We start from the raw sequence: 6,000 nt of genomic DNA, 5'->3' as shown, positions 1-6,000 counted from the left end.
TACATCTTATAGTCCAATAAATGTGTGCAAACTCACACTAAGGCCTTTCGGTGATCAATCACTGCATGACTAAAGGATCTTTTTGACAAAGTCAGGATCACTATAAGACAATGGTGTATTTGTTTACTGTCAGAGTGAAAGCAAGTTGTTGTGTAGTCAGATGGGGAATGACTCATCTTTGAGCAAGTACTGTTAAAAAGAAACCTGGAAAAAAAAGTCTCTTTTTCTTTTAAACATTTTTGTCTTTATTTTTTCTCACCATGAAATTGAATATCGTTGGAAGTCTAACACCATTAAAAGAGTGTTGTGCACATGTGTAACTTGTCAAAGAAAGTTCTCCATCATATAACCAATGGCACCAAAAGATTTGAAAGTATTATCAAGTTGAGGGAGGGGTGTGAGGGGATGGCATCCTTCTTGTTGCAAGAACTACGAAAAAGCATCCCCCTTGTAAAACCAAATCTATTAAATTAAAAATACATAAAAAAATGCAATTCACCATTTACTTGAATACACCTCTTCAATCATGAGCATATTTTTAATATTATATTTTGATGTTTTTTATATTTTTTTTCTGGGGCTTACAAGTGAAAAATGTTATGTGGTGTCCAGAGACACAGTCTTATTAAAAGCTGAAATTCATGAAAAAAATAAACAATTAAATAAATAAATGTTGGCATGACTAGTGCAGAATAATCTTTTATTGTTATTTCTTAAAATAATAATAAAAAGCAGTGAAACAATTGTGTTATAAAATATTATTCATATTTAAAAATGCTTTTGTCCACCAAAGTCATTGGGTGAAAGCAACATGTAGGTAGACATTTAGTTTTTATCTTAACCATAAAAACCATAAAACAGAGCGGACACTTTTAGACCATCAAGACTGAGCATGAAGTTTTAAAAAAAACATCTGATATTTATTTTGACATTTTTATGAAAAGCATATTTTGTTCTAGTCATGTGGGGTATCCCTGAGAAAACTTGATATTTTTGAGTCAGAAATTCATGATATTCTTTATACAAAATAAATGTACCTGTATGAAACCAAATTGGACACAAATATTACATTTCTGGAGAACTTGACACAAGTGTTCTTAACTAGATTTTTTAAATATTTCTTATTTTTAACATCTTGGACATCCTTATTTGTCAATAACCCATAAGTATTAGCTACATAATGCTAATATAAACAGTTTGATCTCATGAAAATGATTTAATTTTTGGCAAATAAAATAATAAAATAAAAAAGGATACTACGTGGTTCATTATGCAGTGCCAAGGAGAAATGTCCACTGTATGGTGCTACAAACAAGTAAAAGTTTCTCCCAAACATATGAGGTTTATAAGGTTAATGCTCTAACGAGTTTTAGGCCTTGTCCACACTAATACATTGTCGTTTGAAAACGCATCTTTTTCTCTCTGTTTTGGCCTTCCATCCACACTGAGACAGTGTTTTTTTCCACGAAAACTGAGCTTTTTGAAAACGCACTTCAAAGTGCATAAATTTGAACATGCCGTTTTCGTATTGTAGTGTGGACTGTGAAAACGGATATATCTGAAAATGATTATGTATTTGTTGTCATGTGATGCAGTCATGTGCTCTATCCAACCAAAACAATCAAGATGGCGGCCTGTGTTATAACGGCACTGTTGTTCTTGATACTCACTTTGATAGCTTTGTACAACCATCACATTGTGTTACTTCAAAGGCGAAGGGAAGCTTAATCGGAATTGGAGACCGGCAACGGAACACAAGGACAATTGTGTTTCAGACAGTACATGCAAGGGGGATTTTCCACATGCACAGTAACATGATTTAAGCATTTTCATACGTTTCAGTGTGGACGAGCAACTTTTGGAAAACGCTTGAAAATGCTAGTGTGGACGGAGAGCATTTTGAAATGAAAACGCCGTTTTCATATGTATCCGGATTAATGTAGACCTAGCCTTAAATCAACAAAACCTTCCTCCCTACCCTAAACCTAAACCTAAATGATAGTGTAATGACAAAAATTTTTATATGAAAAACACATTGCTGAAGCGACCATGTCTTCTTGTGGTGCTTCTACGATACGAATCATCTTGTGTGCTCTTTAGGATTCTGGTTCTTTGCATTGCAATTGCAACGTTCTATCAGTTAAGCTATCGCCCATTTAATTTTATTTCAGCAAGCTTGTAAATGTAGTTGGTTATGTAATGCAAATGTTAAAATGGTTCGACTGACAAGTCATGTACTACAGTAAGAGTGTTTTGGTGTCATAAAGGGAAAAAATTTAACTCACATCTGAATTAACACACACAATGTCTGTATTAAGCACAGACAATAAATATCATACCAACAGACAGCCTTTTATACTATAGATTGCAAGAAAAGCACTGCCTTTGTTCCAGCAGCTCCAAACAGTTCCTGTCTTCTCTGCTCAGATTTCGGGAATTCCACCAGCGGCCCTCTGGGGACAAGCGAAACCGATAACTCATCTGCAGTGTCTGTTTTTGGCTTGCCAACACTCCCTCCTCAACAGAGTTATCTGTTTCCCAGTCAACCTTGTCAATGTCTGTTGATTGTGATGCCTTCTTCACCCCCTCAGGGGTTAGAGGACTGTGGTGGTGGGGGCATGGTCGAGCGCCGGTTTGTGAATGGAGAGCAAGTTCGGGAGACGAGAGCGGTAAGGATTATCACCTGTGGGAAATCATCTCTGACAGCTGTTTTCTGTTACAGTGAGAGCTGGAGGGAGATAAAGGAGCAGCCGCAGTGGAGGAGAGAGAGGAGCTCGAGTCCCGAGACGATGCTGTCTCTGTTAAAAAGAAGATTTACTTTAATTATTGAGCAACGGAGTGTTTTGTTTTGAGTGTGTGCACTGGAAAGGAACCTGTAATAAACAAAGCTAAAGAGTGTGAGCTGGTTCCCACAGACTGACCTGAGACCTGTCACAGTGGTGCCGAAACCTGGGATACAAGGAAAGAATTGTCGCCATGGAGTCCTCACCATTGGCCGCAGTGAATTAGACCCTCGCCAGCACCAAACACAGCACCAGGCCCTTCTGGACCTATGCACGGAGCCACCCTCCAACAACACGCTCGTCAAGATGGGCCCACAAGATGACCCAGAGACCTTTATCGAGCTGTTCCAGCGGACGGCCGATTCCTGGGGATGTTCTAACAACCAGTGGGCAGTTCACCCACCTCACGGCCAAACAGCTTCTGGCAACAGGCCTCCTGGAATACGAGTGCCTGAGACAACCCATCCTGCAGTTGGTCGGTCTCAGCCCTGAACAGCACCTCCAGCGTTTCCAGTCTCTGACGCTTATGGAGCTCGGCTGTCTGTTTGCTTTCGCTCAACAGCTCCGTGACGCCTGCCGGTGGTGGTTGCTGGCAGCAGAACGCGGCGCCGTGGCAGTAGTTGATTTGGTAGATGTGAGACGAAACCCTTAGGCATGCTTTTGACCATGTGAAACTGATTGATGGTCAACGCTTCCAGCCAGACATTGAGCTATCATACCAATATTTTTCGATTATTAAGGATCCATTGTCTTGATTGACGCAGGACGACCCCTGTCATACTTTATTGTAGATTATCACATGGACGGAATGCTGCATAATCCAATCAGCATCCAGGATTGAAACTGTCAGTTTTTTAACTGTTTTTAGGTTGCTCCTTCATCTGTACCTAACAAATTCCTTTGTAATATTGAAATGCCACTATTTGCAGGAATGGGCCTCTGTGGGGTTCAGTGTCTTGCTCAAAGGCCCAATGGTAATAAAGCAGGACTGTGATTGCGAGTATCTCTCCAGCTCTTAAATCATCCCTTCCTGGGATTGAACCTGCAACTGTTTTATTAGTGGCCCAGATTCTAAATTATGAACACTTATCAGCACTCCAACAGGTCTGAATAATTCTGCATGAGAAGAATTCAAAGTCAAACATTCATTTCGGAGTTAAAGTAACATTCTGAGTTCAATACAAGTTAAGCTCAATCGACAACATTTGTGGTATAATGTTGATTACCACAAAAAATAATTTCAACTAATTCATGGAAATGAATAAAGCCAGGTTTTTATTTTATTTTAATTTTTTTAGGGTTTTTAAGGTCAAAATATAAAGCTCATAATTAAAAGCACTTAAATTAATTCTTCTGTTGAAACTCATGTATTATTTGAGCTGTAAAGTTGTTTATTTTGTTGTTTAGGGCATGCATATTGTTTACTTCTTGTGGTTATTGTAAGTGCCTCACTGTAACCTCGATTTTTATATAGTTTTTTAAAGAAAAGAAGGGACATGTCAAGATAAATGTTTGTGGTAATCAACATTATGCCACAAATGCTGTTGATTAATCTTAACTTGATTAATCTTGAAACTGTAATATTCCCTTAATGTCATAGTCTACCTACAGTCATGAGATCGAAGCGAATGGCTTTCAGGCCACATATATGGATTTTTAGAGACTTTTAATTATTAATATGAGCTGCAGTATATTGTGGTGCTGAATTTTTTTTTCATCTAGCAAACTGAATTTAACACATGCCTTCAGGGAAGCGTGCTAATTTTTTATGAAAAAAAAAAGTGTTAAGTAGTGAATCTGTTGCTGACTTAAAGGTGTCAGCTCACAGAATGAAGATATGGGCTTAGTAAAGGGTTTCAAGTGTTTATTGGTTGGATATTGGAAATCATTTATATATTTATTTTATAGGAATCTGAATTTGGAGTGTTCTGTAGGAAGCCATTCTATTGATCATCACCCCACACACAGGTGTGACTGCTTTCAGAAAGATCTGAACACTAATCTGAATGTAGTTTATTTTGAATGTACATATAACTTCACAGAAAATGAAATGCTCTTCAAAAGACAAGCCTTTTTTGTGCTTAAAATGCACATTGTTCAGCAATCAAGCATCCTATGTTAGGAAAAATCTAAAATATGTTTTAATATGGTGCGCTTAAAGAAACTGATGTGAAGGTTTTGGGGTTTTTAAAAAATCCCTAAACCAAGACCAACATTTACAACACCAACTCCTCCAAGAGCTTTCAAGCTACATCCACCAAACTTTGCCCAGACATTCAGACTGTTTTGACTTGGTATGCTATTTCTTTTCTAACAAGGGAATGTAAGGTTTTTCAGTATTAGGGCTTCAAAGTGACCAAAAACCCTTTAGACTTATATTGATGGAATGTTCAAAACAGCCAAGAGGCTGAAACGGAATTGTGGCAGGGCAGAGGGCGGGGCCGGGTTGTGATTATACACGCCCGGTCCCTTATCAGGCTAATTAAGCCTCCGAGAGGGATAAAGGCCGATGGCAGACGGTGGTGCGACAAGAGAGAGATTTATGGACATGTCCGACGTGTGTGTGTGTGTGTGTGTGTGTGTGTGTGTGTGTGTGTGTGTGTGTGTGTGTGTGTGTGTGTGTGTATTTATCACTTCGTGGGTACCAAATGTCCCCATAAGGATGGTAAAACCCTAAATTATGAATCATAAATCATACTAAATTATGTTTTTTGAAAATGTAAAAATGCAGAATGTTTTCTGTGAGGGTTAGGTTTAGGGTTAGGGTTAGGGTTAGGTTTAGGGGATAGAATATAAAGTTTGTACAGTATAAAAACCATTATGTCTATGGAAAGTCCCCATAAAACATGGAAACACAACGTGTGTGTGTGTGTGTGTGTGTGTTTGTTTTTTGGTTTAAGTTATTCATTAAAATATTATTTATATTGCCAAGCCGGTTCTCGCCTCCCCCTTCCCATTGAACTCCTTCACAGGAATGTTCGTGAATTCAAACTCTAAAATGTGTTTTTAGGAGAAGCGATCTATCTACAGGAGTCTGCAGTTGTAAGTAAGTGTGTTTATTTAATTGCTTTAACATTGTTACAGATTGGTATTCATTACTAGATCGGTGCTGTTTGTTTACTGTCTTGAATTTGCACTTTGCACTTAAACGTGTGTTGTGGTGTGTGTGTGTGCTATATTGTTTTGATTTGTCCCATAGTATTCGTTGCTTATACAA

The sequence above is a fragment of the Xyrauchen texanus genome, chromosome 26 (assembly GCF_025860055.1).
Source record: "Xyrauchen texanus isolate HMW12.3.18 chromosome 26, RBS_HiC_50CHRs, whole genome shotgun sequence".
NCBI lineage: Eukaryota > Metazoa > Chordata > Actinopteri > Cypriniformes > Catostomidae > Xyrauchen > Xyrauchen texanus.
The sequence above is the reverse complement of the archived record's forward strand: the minus strand, read 5'-3'. Positions refer to the sequence as shown.